The sequence below is a fragment of the Falco peregrinus genome, chromosome 14 (assembly GCF_023634155.1).
Source record: "Falco peregrinus isolate bFalPer1 chromosome 14, bFalPer1.pri, whole genome shotgun sequence".
Lineage (NCBI taxonomy): Eukaryota > Metazoa > Chordata > Aves > Falconiformes > Falconidae > Falco > Falco peregrinus.
Window position 1 is genome coordinate 6,818,975 of NC_073734.1, and position 16,106 is coordinate 6,835,080.

The 16,106-nt window shown below is 37.6% G+C and overlaps 1 protein-coding gene across 1 annotated transcript in view; it reads left to right on the plus strand.

The window, feature by feature from the left end:
* Positions 1-3,991, plus strand: part of MLYCD (malonyl-CoA decarboxylase) — a 98,862-nt gene extending 94,871 nt beyond the window's left edge. Inside the window, exon 8 of the mRNA XM_005234788.4 lies at positions 3,908-3,991. The gene's annotated coding sequence lies outside the window, so the exon portion shown is untranslated. The remainder of the gene's footprint in view (positions 1-3,907) is intronic.
* Positions 3,992-16,106: the final 12,115 nt, after the last annotated feature.

Here is a 16,106-nt window from a genome sequence, read left to right on the forward strand (position 1 = left end):
ATTTTCTTTCCTTCTTGCATCAGGAAATTTGAACCTATCTCTTTGCACCCCTCCACCCCCAGTGCTTGCTTTGCTATGTAACAAAACACAAGTATTTAAAGGTATTTAAAAAGGCAAGCTGGGAAATTGTGACATCTAAAACCCCCACTGTTTCCCAGAACACAGGGATTCATTTACTATCACTATATTTTTATGGGGGGTGGGGGGGAATAAAAGGTCCATTTGAGTTTAATTTTGCATCAGAAAGACAAACCTATAAATTAGGGAACAGTAATTTCATTGGTCTGGGTTGAAATTATGACAATGAAATAACTTGCTGTTTCTAAATAAGCATTGCTAGAAGCATTTAATTCCCTGAAAAGTTTTTGTTTTCCAATTTTCATCATGATTCACCTTGGGGAGAAAGGAGTTGAATCATCTCTAGGTGTTGCAGAGTAGTACCAGTGTCCAAGTCTATTAGCTGCTCATAGTGCTTGAAGGAGTGACTTTCAAGGGATGTGAGGGACCTGGTATGAGTCCAAATCTAAGCATTGGAGATACAGGACACAGTGGTCTCTCTGGTAATTGTGGTCACAAACAATAAGCTCTGAGTCAGTTACGCATAGTTGTTTTAACAGCCAAGTTGGACACTGGACCTTCAAGCATGAGCAATCGGAAAACTGCTAAATTAAATCCACTTACAGACTGGAAGAATGTGTGGGCTTCAATCTCTACTGCATAGCAGAAAAATGGGATAGGTAAAAACCCTCGTGCCAAGTTCAGGATGTTGAGGGACAATACAGGCTCTGTATTACAGAAGAAAATCTTGATCTGCTCCTGGTAACAGAGGAATGTTCTGCAGATCTTGAAGTCCATGCTGTTTTGATGCCTGAATGTAAAAATCTCCTGAAACAAATATACAAAACATGCTATTCTGGAGAGAGACAAATCTCTCTTCCACCCTCAGGGACTGAATGCAACTTACAACTGCTGAGTGAATAATTAGTGTTAATTAGCACTAGAAATTGATGCCTTTGGAGATAGTCTGCCAAGTTTTTAAGCACTTTAATACTAATGGTTTTTTTTTTTTTATCTGGGATAAATCTTTATAGCGGAAGCAAGTGCAAATTGATTTTTAAAGAGCCTGTCCAATGTTGAATTTATCTTACAAAAACATTGGGTTTAAAAACAATTACATTTACCTTCACTGTATTTTAATGCTTTTTCCAGTGGTTTAATATCTCTTTAAATATTTTTGCTGTCACTTTTTATCTAGTTTCTTGGAAAATGACTATATGGAATCTTTGGAAGGTGTTAAGATAAAATATGACACCATGTCAAGCTATTTAGTTCCTAAATAATTTTTCTGTTATGAAAAAGAATTCTGTTTTAGTGATAATGGCAATATAATGACACTTTGAATCATAAGAGTAAAGTTCACTGAGCAGAGTGGAGGCAAAGACCTAAATGTTAAGAAAATTATGCATGTGGTTTTGTGCCTTCTCTGTCCAAACAGTTGTTGACTGAACTCAGAATCCTTATGTATGTTTCTTTTCAGATCCTTCCAGCTAAAATCAAATAGTAAGGCAATAGGAGTTGGAACAAGGACTTGAAACTGCCCCTCTAATTCATGTGGTATATTAGATTTGGGCATTTCCATTGGGAATTAAACATTAAACATGTGAACAAGGGCTTTAGAGCTTGTGCACTGGCAGGTCAAGGAGCGGCAGATCAGGCTCCTGTTGCACTGCTGGCTTTGTGCAGGGACAGGGATGCAGTGCAGAGTTTGGTTCCAGCTGCTTACCTAATGCATTAGACTGAAAAGCCAAGGATAAATACAATATCTTGATTTCCAGAAGTTTTAGGCATCTTGAATTCTTTCTGAAGTATCTGAGAAAGGCATATATTCAAGACCTCAAAACTCTGATTGGAGAAAGCTTAGAGATTTTTTCACTGCCAGCTTGATATGAAAAACTCTAAAATAGCATAGAAAGGAAGCTGTCTTATTATATGGTATACAGGAGTCAGAGCATTAAATCAGTGCAGTAGTTTCTTTGTTGTTATCATCAGCAATACTCTGGAATTTCTGGAGAAATCAGAGCTGAAAGGAAGGTATGAAACATCTACATGCTAAATATTAAGTACATTAATAAGTGCAAAAGTATGTAACTTCAAAAACAGGTGGTATCTGGATGCCAAGTTCAGTGAAGTGGTCTGCTGTGGGTTTTTTAACACTGTTCAAATTGTGCAGACAACATACAAATCACATCAATTTCCTGCAGCAAGAAAGAAGGACCGGTTTTTATTTACAGGGGAAAATAGTTCTTTTTCACTGCCAGCTTGAGACATCAGAATATTTGTTTATGGCAGTATAAACATGAGAATTACAAAATGAACAAAGGCAGACAACAGCCTCTCAGCTCCTCCCTCCCTTCCGCTTTTAGAATAGACATATTTTCTTACAGATCATGATCCAAAACCATCTCAAATCCATGATATGCCACTAGCCATTTCCATAGCCTTTGGATGAGGCTGTCTTTGAAAATGACTAACTACTCCATGAAAGTTTCTCTGACCCCACAGGAGACCTGTGTGGACAGGTTACCTTTGCATTTGCTTTAATAACAAATTGAACTTTTGTTCCTGAAATGCATAAAAGGGAGACAGGCCACTGGATTTATCTTGTGGACTATAGCAATGCCAGGTTAAAACCTGTCACCAAAGTCCAGGCACTATTTTTACAACCTAGTTCTAAGCACACTGCATTTATAAATTTGGGGGGGGGGCGGGTTGGATAAACATGCGTTTTGGTGTTTGTCTTCTAGTTGAATACAATGTACACCACACTCTGGATTTCCATCCAAAATTACAGGCATGTGGACCATAATCTGCCTGTAATGGAACAGTGAGAGAGGGCAAGTATGTGAGGCATGGGAACAAATGATGTATAGCTGGCCCAGCCTGTGTGTCGTATCTGAGCAGAAAACACAGTGTTGGAAAATCCTATTCAGAACTCGCTGTGCACATTTGCACCAAGAAACAGACATTTCTCAAGTGGAGAGGCCTTTGAAAGTCTTCAGGTTTACAAAAAAGTTTAATTCTGCAATACACTGAGATTTTTTTATACTTTGAAAACCTCAGACACCCTAATCCTTTGTGAGAATGCATCAAGTTTTGAGTTGTGTGTAAACCTCAAAATAGCACTTGGACAACTTAGGCAAATGATGCCTTCCTTTCTTATTTTATTGAAGTTCCCTCTTAAAATTTACAAAAAGAAGTGACTTGCTTTTACTGTAAATAAAAAGTAATTAATGTAAAAGATGTTTTACCCAAATAATCCCTATGTCAGTTGTACACAGGTAGTACCAATATGAAGCCTCTGCATACACACCTTGTTCACCTTCACTGTTTATTATCAGGAGGTACTTGAGACACACATTGAGAAGATGTGCATTTATGCCTGTTTGGGCTCAAGTTCTTTTAGGTTGCTTGGGTGTAAACAAAACATCAAAGGAGACAAACAGTGATATTGAACTATTTTTGTTTATACCATCTAAGAGGCTTTGGGGATCACAAATATGTTGTATGCTGGTATTGGGAAATTCAGTACTTCACCAAAATTTTTTGTTTACAATATTCTTTAGAATGTCAGTTTTCCTTGTTTTCCAGTGAAAAATTGTACTGAGATGCAGTATGCTTTGCTCACACCTTTCCCTTTGCTGCACCCCTCCTCTTCCCCCATTTAATAATGCCCTTTGCTCTCTGGGTATATTAAGTACAGCATGATTACTCTAGAGGTTATTTGCTCCTTTTTTATTGCTTTTGACTCTTTATTACTGCTCATTAGAATGTTATTAACTTGGCCTCAGTTATGACAATATTCAACACCTGCTTCATATAACAAGCACATTTCCTTTCCCTTCCCTAGCATTGCACACCTGGGCCTTGAATTATTCCCTTTGGCTGAGTTGAAAGAAGGAGCGTGAGAGACTAGGTCCTTGATTTTTCTGAGGTAAGAGGCTTTTAATTTGTGACTTGACATGGATCCTGTTATTATTGATTCTGCAGTATGCTTTTCATCCTGATTGTACGTAGTGACTGACACTGACAATTATTTTGGAAGAGCAGTGACGTGAGTGGTATTTCAGTAGAAAGAAAAGCAGGATTTAGCCTGCTTTTAACTGAACTGGATTGTTTGCTGAAAAATCTCCATGGTGAGAACATAGACCCTAGACCCATGCAGACCTGGCTGTGGCTTGACTGGAGCATGCAATGTGCCAAAGGCAAGCAGTCCTCTGGAGTTCTAGCTGTGTTTTATGTCCAACACTGTTAACAGCAGGTTGAAAGCAGAGGGTCACTGCTTTGTTTTACTCAGAGAAGGCTAAAAGCCACGATCTCTCTCCTTATGAGTAATGTTTCTGAACCTAATGCTATTAAATGCTAGTGAAGCAGAGACCTATAAGAGAAGAGAAAAAGCATGGAAGAAATGGAGAGCATCATATGAGGTTACCCTGTGATAACATGTTATCTGAAAACTGAGGAAAGCTGCATTGTTTGTGACTGTATTGCAAAGAAATGCTTCCCCACCTCTGTGGTGATGGTTATGGCTTACAAATAATGACCACAGGTGTTTTCTCTTCAGGGTTCATGCTTTTCCCTTTATTTAGTCTGCATTTTTCAGTTTTCAAAGATGGAATGAAATCACAGCAATATCCCACGGAGAGGTCATTAAGGGCAAGGGAAGAGGAACAGGATATAAATGTATACATACAATTTAGATTCTATTTTTACCAAATTATGAAGTACCAACGTTTCTGTACCTCATGCATTGATAATCCTGAACCAGTGTTGTAGGAATTGTCAGCATTTGCAAGGAAATAATAAACCATTGAAAGTCTATTTTTACCAGTGTGAGACACAAGGCAAATGGAGAGTGGAACTTGTAATAAAGAATAAGTTTCATAGCCCATTTTATCCATTAAAATCAGCCATTTACTTAAGCAAGTTTTGGATCAGATCTGATCTCCAGTATGTATGAAACTCATATGTCTGTCTGCTTCAAATACAGTTCTTAAGTGCCAAAATTCTTTAAATCTGAAGAAAGCTGTATTTCTTCCCAGAATTACTCCCAGTTTTTTTGAAAGAAAAAAATTGAATCAAATTCAAATAATGATTTTCTAAATGTACAGTTTGATATTGTGAAAGTAGAAAAATAAATGAATCTGTGTTCTATAAGGGCACTGTTGTCAAAGGAAATTTGACATTTCCTTGGTAAACTGAAAAAGTATCATTTGAAATCATGTAGTTTATCTGCTATGAATTGGCATACCTTCAAGTAATTCTAAAAATCTTAACTAATTCACATTTCTAATTAAAAATTCATTTTGAATTGAAAAATAAAGCATATTTTTTGGGAAAAGTAACCACTAAACGTACATTTTTTAGCATTCAGAGTAGAATTGTTGAGGTTTATTCAAGAAAAATTAGCAAAAAGTAATGGTCATTGGATGCTTTTTTGCCAGTTTGTACCCAACTGCAGGATTTCTTTTAACATTAAAAGGATATGAAATGTGATCTGTTTATAAAATTGAAATAGAGAAAATCCCAGAGACTCCAAAATGAAGTGCCACTGTGGAATGATTCAGGCAATTCTATTTCACCTGCACTGAGAATTCTGTGGAATACTGAACTTAACCTCCTCACTTCCTTCAACGTCTTTATCAAGTAGGCAGAGTGCTTTTAAAAGAAACAGCAACACTGCATCTTAATATCCTTCCAAAGACCTTAAGTAGAACCCATACATCTTTTGTGGTTATAAAAAGTCTTGTGCAATCATGGGGTTGCTCCCTTAGTTTGTCCTATTTCCAGAAGGGTTGGGTTTTCAGAACTCAGCTGAAGCTACTGATGATGATGTAACTCTGAAGTTCAGCCTCCTGGAAAACCTGCTATAAGGAGGAGGACTACCTAATTCTCCTTTGGCTGATACATGGTTTGCTTTCTGGAAGGGGAGCTGACAGTCTTTACTGCTTGTCTGTTGATGTCATATGAATGGAAACACAATGTGTTAAAATACATGACCTCTATGTGTATATATGTATTGTGAATATGGGTATTGTCTGAAGGTAGTGAACGTGTATGCTTGGCATCCAGTAGACAGAATTTTAAATTTTATAGCCAGTTACTAGGCAGCTTTTAAACATTCTACTATTTGTGGGTACATTCATTTTCTAGGCACTATAAGATGATAAAAAGATCAGGATTTTTCTTTATAGCCTCAACTCTTTGACCCAATCTGGCTGTATATCTTGATGTCTGGAAGTGTGAAAAGATTCAAGGCAGAGTATTTTTATCCTAGGTCAACTTTCTCCAGTACCTAATGCATACAAAGGAGGCCTTCAGGAGATTTCAAACACACTGGAGAGTGGTATGGGAAAGTATATGCTTATGACAGCTCTAAATATAACATTTGTCACTAAGAATCCTTCCCAGCTGTACGCTATTTTCTCTTGCATTTCAAAGGGAAAGAAGGAAAGGTAAGTCTCAAATGACCAGCCCAAGATGGTAGTAATGGTTTCCTCTCCCCTGGGTTTCATGAGAGCAAGTGCTGTAGAAGTTTTCTATGTAACTGTGTTAGCTATAAGTATTAATCAATATTTGTCCATATGAACTAAGAAGAAATTAACAGCGGCCTTTAAAATAGAAATCTGTCTTCCATTAGATACCTTATTTTATTTTATTTTTGTCATCCATTGATAGCAATGGATTTTTATGTACACAGTTTTCTTTGCATTTCTCACCACCTGTCTTTTGCCTCTATTCGTTCATAATAATGTGATTATTAGTCACAATAATAGCTGGAGTAACTGATTGTGCTGCTGGAATTGAGGCTATACTGATATTTCTGTAATGAGCTGCTTTTTTTTTTTCTCTCAAGGCTGTAAGTCAGCCATGAAATAGCTGAGAGTGAGGCAGCAGAAGGTCGTAATTTGGGAAAGCTTTTTATTTTTGAATAAATGTTGATGCAATGGAATTGATTGTTTTGAAGTTCAAATGAGGCAACAGGCACATTTTTGTTTGTTTCTTCTTTTGGATGAATTTTGTGTCTCAGCCTAATAATGGCTTTTTTATTTTCCCTTTCAGAAAAGAAGTAACTTTTTCTGCCTGAAATACTGTGATGTAGATTGCATTAAAAATAAAATGGATATCTGTGGAAGTTAATTTTTTGGGGGAGAGATGAATGGAATTATTATGTGATATTATTATTAAAAGGTAAATTTGGAAACAGGAGGGAGATCTGTATTTAAACGCACACAGCCAGGAATTTGGCAGGGTGCAAGCCTTAGGAATGTGTTTTAGCTTACTGTTTCAACATCTTTAGAAACCTCTGATTCCCAACTTCTTCCTTTAGAGAGGAAATGAAATGTTTGCTCATTTAGACTTTGGTAGAGCAGCCTCAGGTGTACAATGCTGGGTTGGTTTTGTACCTCCATTACCCAGGGGAAGTTACACAAATCTCTAAACCCTGGTTTTGAGCAGTAGTGCTAGAGCATGGCAGGTGGGTTCTTGTTAGCTGCTACAGCCACGTCTGGTGCTCTGTGGTATTACAGACTTGACATGTCTTTTTATCCTTTTTTTTTTTTTAAATGCAACTTTTGTAATGCTTCAGTGAATCCTATAGCTGTAAAATTTATCAGCTAAGCAACACTAAAACACAGAAGTGAAACTTCTGAGCTGGCCAAAGTTGTCATGGATTCAGTGGCTGCTGTGAAGCTACAGCCGTTTGCACCAGCTACTTGTTTGTGGGCAGGCAGAGGAATTGCAGGGGAAGAGCAAGCACCTTATGAGCTGGTCAGTTCTCAACAACAGGTACCGAGATGTTTATGAAGGGAAGGGTAAGGATAATTGTGTGTCTCAGCATGGTTAAAACCTGCTGAGATGCCCAGAAAAACAGGATTTATGATTTTGTACTCAGTTGAGCAAGAACAAAACTCCTGAAGTAGCAAAAATAGAAAAGGCAACTTTCAATTTGGAATCATGCTTTTCTCCATGACTAAACTGGCCAACAACACAATGATCACTAGATGAAAAAATCGCTTCATATTTCCTTTAGCAAAAGAACCTGTTGCAGACTCATTGTGCAAGTAAAGGATCTAATCTGACAAGTATAATCTCTTTCAGTCACAGGAAAAATACATAGGAAAAATAAGCCACATGTGTCCACACCATGAAATTTACCTGATTGGTATATGAGAGGCTGGATGGACCTAAATATTTGTTAATTAAAAAGAAAGAACATTAATATTTTGTAATGCTTGTAGTCCAGGCTGAATAATAAACAGCTGTCATTCTAAAACACTTCTAGTACCTTAAAGGCATATTTTACATCCATTCAGTTAGAACTGAATTAGCACTTTTGGCTGTGTGCCTGGATCACGTGTTGACAGGTAGATTTGTACTTGATTGGGAAAGTTATACCTGATCTTCGTGAAGACAGTTCCTGTACCTTATGTCACATCAAAGGAACAAAAGGACATCTAACAGACTGCTGGTTATTAGTTTTGTATTTTTCTTGATGCATAACCAGCTACTGGTTTGTTTTTGTTTTTTAAAATATAGTTATAAAAAAAAGTGGTATGTATTATTTTTAATTGGTTTCAGTAATTCAAATATATCATGAAATCATCATGTTTTTCCTGACTGTCCTATTATGAAATCCTAGTTTAAGGGAAGACTTTGGGAGTTATGCTTACTGAAAGGAGATGGGAATTTTATCTAAGGTATCCTGAACTGAGTATCTTGTCTAGAGATGCATCAAGCCTCTTGCCTTCAATTTAAACACCAGTGAAAATCTCCCAGGCTTGTCAGACCAAATATTTCAGTTCTCCAGAGCTGCTGGCTATATTCTACGGTAGGCAGTGCATGTATGATGGGGCTAATTACAAAATCTGCAGACAGAAGTGAATGACAGTTATGTGTAATGGGAAAGAGAAAAGAACATGATACATGCAAAAATTTAGCTTGTAATACTAAAAAGGGGGGTAAAATATGAAATAGGATATACTAGAGACACGGTGGTTGAGAAATTTCCCAAAAGGGATGCCTTTCTTTTTGCAAAAAGTGTTACCTGATTTTTTTTCCTCTTGGAAGATTTTTCCTGAGAGCCAGTTATCTGCCTTTTTTGAAACCCATATGAAAGCTATTTGCCAAGCATAAACTTTGACCGTGAATACCATGATGTGTATCTATGTTACCACTGATGACATATCCAAATACAGAGATCAGCTTCCAACTTAAGAACGTAAAGGGGTGGTTTAGAAAGAGCTGGGCCACCCAGTACATTGGGCTTTGTGTCACTGCGCTAGCAAGGATCTCCTGGTTCCCTAAGACCTATTGATTTACAGATTGTTCTAAGTTGTGATATGCTGGGTATGTCCCCCAGATGGGAATATTTTGCAGTCCCACTTCTTTTTATTACATCGAGGTGTGTTTTGTTTAGAAGGCCCAGCTGAAATATTTGAGTTAAAAAAGATTTTTGTTATAGATTGGAATACTGATGATATTCTGTTTTTCCTTGGAAAGGACTTAGTACATTTTAGGACAGCTGGTTTATTGGCTTGTGCATTGATGCCAAAATATAAAAGTAAATATCAGTTGTGTCTATCTTCATTTTAAGATGCATTTTTGCTTCCTCACCTATGTTGGTTATGGCTTTTTTCCCAAACGCCAGGAGATCTCCAGGAAACCACATCCTTCAAACTACTGCCCCTGTGCTTGTGTCTGAATTTCCTTGTTCTTCTCTTGAAAATACTTCTTTTCAAAGATCATTATTATATTAGAGATGGGTCATGCAGAAAGCCCTAATGATCTTTTCTGGGGGCAGATTTTAGTTGTTCATACAGCGTCCTGTCCATCCTGTCCTCTGCTTCATGGGGATTCCAGGCTATAGAAATGACTCTTCGCGTTTCTCGGTGTTGCAAGCATCTGGTGCCATCCATTATTCCATTCAGAAAACTGATGTCTTGTCTGTGCAGTGTCCCCCTTTTTTCATAGTTTTAGTGGGAAATAATTGGTTTCCTGCATAAAATGCCTGCATATTTCTAAAACAAGCAAAAAATACTTGACAGACAAGAAGGCTTTGCTGATCAGAATGTAATGTGCAACGTAGAAGCATTTGCCAGATTTTGCTCCCAGAAAATCTGATGGAATTATGCCATAACTATAGGGTCTGAACAGTTCTGTTTATTTTATCCTTTTAAAATATATTTCATTAGGTTTTACGTTATACAGACATGCAGAATGAACCAGGGAAAATGGCTGGAAGCCTAAATCACCAACACAGAGAAATGTTAGTTCTCTTTTCATGTGTAAAAAGACAGATGAAGAAGGAACACCTTGAAGATTGCATTTTGTTAATGTCTTACTTTCTCACTGTTTCTTTGCCCCCCTTCTGATTCCACAGAGAAATCTGCTCATTGACTTTTTTTGTGTGTGTTTTTTTTGTTTGTTTGTTTTGGTTGTTTTTTTTTGATCTGGAATGTATGTCTGTACACAGCTTCATGCACTGTGTTCATGCAGACAAATCCCACCCCTTCTCCCAGGTAACATTTCTATATCCTTAACTGCATAGTTCATAAAATTAATTTCTACTGCTTTATGTATATTTTCTAACGCTATTTGTGGCGGTGATCATAGTACAATAATGCTTTCCCAATAGAAATGTTTATGGCAAACTATATTATTGTTACAGAAACAATCACTCTATTTTGATTTGTATGAGGAATTGACACATTTCCTGCAGACTTCATTTTCATTTCCCTTAGATATCATGAAAGTCAAATCAAATCAAATCACCCCCAATTTATTACAGCATTTAACACCAACACAACAGCAACACAGGCTTCTCACTTTTTTGAAACTGCTTTTAAAAGACAGTTACATTTCTCCCCACCCTCCTCCTCTGAATAAAGCTGTAACCATAAAAGAAACAAGGATACTAGTACAGGAGGATAATTTGAACAGCTTCTTAGTCTGCTGCCTGAAAATTGCCTCCCCAGACTATTAAAAGGAATTGGAGTCTTCTCAATGCCATTGTGTGCTCTAGGTCAGACCTGAATTTTCTGGAATATGCTGTCTCTGGTGAGCAGGCAGGCTAGATTTGCATGGGAGAGTTTCATTTACTGTGCCTTAACCATATTGTTTGTCAAGCTTCAGATTTTTTCCTACATTTTGATATGTTTGAAGTGTTTATCAGTCAAATTTACAAATTAAATTTTATCAGTCTTTCAAATGCCAAGACTTTTTGTGTTTTCTCTGCACATTTATACAGAATAAAATTACTGCAGTGAGCAGTGCTGGGAGACGAGCCAGAATATAGCTTTGATTAATACTTTGAACCCATTCCTAGATTAAAAAAAATTACATATATATATATATATGAAAACATTTAATAATAACCTTTTTCCTGGCTGAGATGATATGATTAGCATTTTATTCTCATCTGTTTGGGGGTTACTAGTTTGATTTCTGAGGTTAGGTTTTGAATGCTGCATTTCTCAAGCTACACAGACACGTTATTTTATTGATAAGCTATAGGAAAATGTATTTGCAGCTGTACTAGAATGGTTATAGCAGCAACACAGGTTATTATTCACGTGGTTAGGTGGTGATGTGGTAAACATGACTGTAAGTTACTGTGCAGTAATCCTTTTTGTCAATGCACGTAGCATGGAGACATTAAAGGCTCCCTGCAAAAATAGTATGTGGCGTTTCACAGCAACTAATCTAACTTGCATGCCTTGTATCAGCACTACAGCTCATCTTAGCTTTCTGTCTAGCTGAAATGCTTAGTCGTATAATGACTTTATCCTGGGGCAGCCAAGAGAGGAAAGCTCACGGTCTGCATACACTTTGTAGACAGTGTGTAGGTGGTTGAGGGAACTCACTGGTAGAGGACATCACCTTTCATCGGATGAATTTAAACAGATTAGGTTGTTATATAAGAATGTCTTTATAGCAGAAACGGTAACATTTCATGTAGCATAGTTTAAGCAGGGAACCTGCAAGTACAGTGGGTTGCAGAGGTGAGCAAGTGTTGTCTCAATGCAGGGCCAAGGAGGAGAGACTTTCCACCTCTGAGTGATGAATCAGAGGCCACTTTTGGAGCTGGAATGTTGGATATGACAGGCTCTTGTCAGAATGACAGGGCAGTAAGGCCATCACTTGGAATATACTATTGCACAGCAGGACACAGTTTCCCTTATTAGATACTCTGGCTAAACAGTGATGTTATTCTTTAATAAAGCATGCTGATTAATGTCACATAGTAAGAATGTTTATGCATAGCTGTCTGTGTATCCAGCTGAAAACCAGGTGACTCAGAGATACCTGGTGCTGGCAGCACACAAACTTTGCAACTTCTGTTCTGCAACTTTTGAAATGTTAAAATATTAGATCAATCCAACTAACACAAGGAGCTCACAGATTTAATATGAAGCCTGAAACACTTGCAAGAAAAAAACCTTAACAGTATTATTCCTTCATTGATAAGATCCCCAAATCCCTTGCAGTTGAAAAATTACAGAGGATTTAAAAGACTTCATGCCCCAGGTTATAAATTGACAGTAAGCCAGTCACAGTGAGAAGTTCTGTGTTATAGGAACACTGAGCCACTATTACTTCAAGCTTTCTAATTCTCTGCAATAAATCTTGACAGATGACTGCAAAGAGAAGCCAGAAATGTCACTTGTTCCACCTCCTATCATGGTTTAGTTATTTACTTAAATGCTTCCTACACCATCCTCCTAGAGAGATGGAAGAATAATGAAAATTGAAAGGAAATCTGTCTTGAAAACACAGTGAGCTCCTCTCACTGAGAATCGGCTTCACTGAAACGCAAGGGTGATTCCTGAGGGAGAAAAACCATCTGGTTGCCACATTGATGGGGAAACCACAGAAAAGAGGGTGTTCTGCCTGCTGGGCTAGTAGCACAGGCTTTGGGACAGGCAAGCAGAGAGTATAGTCAATGCTGTAGGCTGAAGCCAACCTAAAACTCAGCAGCCACTGAAGGACATGCTCTTGGAGAGTTCCTGGTGTACATTAGATCTTGTACATTCCTGTGGCAATGTCACCTAGCTGAAAACCAGCCCTGATCTGTTGTGTTGGTTTTGTGAGCGCTGGTGCCAGCCAAAGTGGGAAAAAGGGAACACGCAGCTAGCAGCAGAGAAAGGGACACTGCTGGGGTTTGCGCAGGTGGAGGTGTTTTCTTTGTGCAAGTGCACCCACTGACTGCTCCTGCAGGGTTGCCTTAAAGAAGGCATTTGCTCCCTACTGTTTAAACTGTGAATTCTGAGTTACACTTTACAGAAACCAAAGGGCTTTGAGCTAACAATAAACAAATTTCCCTGGCATTTTTAAATTAAAGGGCAAGATCAATAGTAAAGGCAGAGGAAGTTTCTAGGACTAAATATTTACCATTGCTAACTTTCATGGAAGTTCCCTTTTTAATTCATTCATTTCAGTTCCCAATAAGTTTAATGATAGAACAGGTCTCTTGAAAGAATTTTTGCAGATATGTAGACTTTTAAAATTATTTTCATGCCCTTTATTCCCTGAAATAACATCATCCCCCAACCAGATTAAATGGGTCTATCAGCTGCAGACCCTAAGCAAGAGCTCAGGTGGAGGTAAGCTGTAGTCATTACACTGAAATGAAAGCAGCTGTGCTGACTTGCACCAGCTGAGAATCTAGTGAGGTGCATAGAAATGGTTTCTTTAATTTAAGCAGTATCTGGGGTAGAAAAACTCACTTCCCTGGAGACAGCCTAGAAAGTCAGGCTAGGCTCGTTTCTCGCTGTACGCGCAGGGAGCTATTCTATACTGCATCTCAGCTGCAGTCCCTAAAGCACAGCAAGATCTTCAGGCAAGGTCTCTGGTGTGTTGAGTCAACACATTGGAACACATGGGTGTGTTCAAGAAAGCACAACCTAATGATGCAAGACTGCTAAGTTTGCATTTATGAAAAAGGGAATGCTAATTTAATGAGTGCATGTGTCTCATATAACTAGTTTCCTCCATGGTTTTTTTCCTATTAGTATTAGTTACATTCTTAACTGCTTTCTTAAACTCACTTTCTTTGTAAGTCCATCAGGATGGTTTAACTGATAAACATTTTGCATTTAGCTATTTCATACACATACAGAAAACAAATGTAGGCCTCCCTTGAGGAAAATAAGAGCATTATTTTGTCTAAAATATTCTTTTTTCACCTGGATTACTACTGACATGCAACAGCTTGGCTGACTCATGGCTTCAACGCTTCCCTAAGGGCTTTCAGCACAGCTGGTATGCGTAAGTGCTTTCCAGACCTCAGTCAAGGCCTGTAAAGAAGTGTTTTCCCGTAATGGAAAAGAGAAAACACATGGATCAGCCACCTGAAATCTATTAATATTTACCAGAGGGTAATGCTTTGGGTGCGATTAAATAGGTAGCATTCATGATATGAGGTTATGGGTGTTGTAGCTGGATGGAAGTGCCATAAATAAAGTGTGGAATGCTTAGCTAGTAATTCTTCTCATAAAGACACACTTTCTCTAAGTGTCTGTGTTATTCTTAGACTTAATGCTTCTGTTTCCTGCTACTGGAGGTCTCAGATGAAAAAGCAGGTGTTTGGGGTATGGATTTCTTATCTAGCTCTCCCTTAGAGGTAAGTGAGATGTTAACTCATAATCTTTACAGATTGCTAGGTCTGTACTAAGTCAAAATCAGAAAGCTGAAGTTGTGAGTGAGGGGTAATACTGATTAGCCCTTTAACTGATGTTTTTCCTCCTTTCCCTCAACTTTTTCAGAAGTTTTCTTTGTTTTTTTAATTCCCTTGGGAGTATGGAAAATAAAGTTACTTATGGATAATTCATGAACTAGAGACTGAATATTTGGATTAAAGGTTTAAGGTTTTTTTCTAAACAACTTGATGAAATGAGCAAATAATGTATAGGTATATTTCTTCCATGTGTCAATCATTCTCAAGCTATGTTAGCACCTTAATTTTTTTTACATGTTAATAACATCCCCTTATTCCATTAATGGTCTGTACCAGGATTATCTGTATTTATTTTTCGTTAGTGCTTATGCATCTTGGTATGCCTATGGAAGTATTAGAAAGTTAAGCTTCAACTTTCCGTGGGAACATGGGAGAACTGAGGCTTCTTATAGATATTTTCTCAGTATGCGTATTTAAATGTTGAGTTTTAATTTTTATTTACTTTCTGTTCCTGTAAGTGTTATTCTTTAACTAATAACTGAGTGATTGAGAAGTTAGTGGGAATAAAAGCTGCCCTGGTCTCTAACAGCAATCTCCTACAGAGTTTTTAAAATGATATGAATGGATACACTTGCTCTGGTCAGTAGAGCTCTGTTTGCTTATACCAGTAAAGAATCTGGCTCCACAGCTTCAGTGAAGCTGTAAATATCCTGTGAGTCCTTAGAATCTGCTGAAGTAGGTTACCTTTATTAGTTATGTTTGTAGAGTATTTATATTAGGAAAAGGTGGAATAAAGTCACTAAGTTTGATTTAGGCAGTAAAAAAAAGGAAACATTTTTTAGTTTTTGCATTTATTGGTGAAGGCGGCTCTGGAATCCTAGCTTAGCAACAGTGCAGTGTTTTCCCTTGTGATCTCCTGCACAAGTGCTTTCCTGACTTGGTGCAAGATTTAACAAGATCAAAAAGCTTCTGGAATAGGGGTTTGGATTGAAGTTGGTGTTACCCATTTGAAAATGTTTTCTAAGTTGTGAGTTAATATCTATTCAGAAGCAATTGTGCTAACTCATCTAGCACAGGGAGATGGAGGTGTTGAATGTATCAAGTGTGATCATTTCAACTTGGCAATACTAATTGATGCTTAAAGATTGTCATGCAGGAAAACCTTGTGTTTTGTTGTCACTAAAGCAAAGTAACTTGTCACTTTAGAAAATAATGGGCTGGTGGCTTTTCCAAGATTTTAAAATAATAATCAAATACGATATTTGATAAATAGTTCCTCTGCACGTGGTTCCTGTTTCTGTCATGCTTTTATCACTGTTATTTGCTGTCTTAGTTGTTTTCCCTCACCATAATGATAAATCTCTTTGTGTAA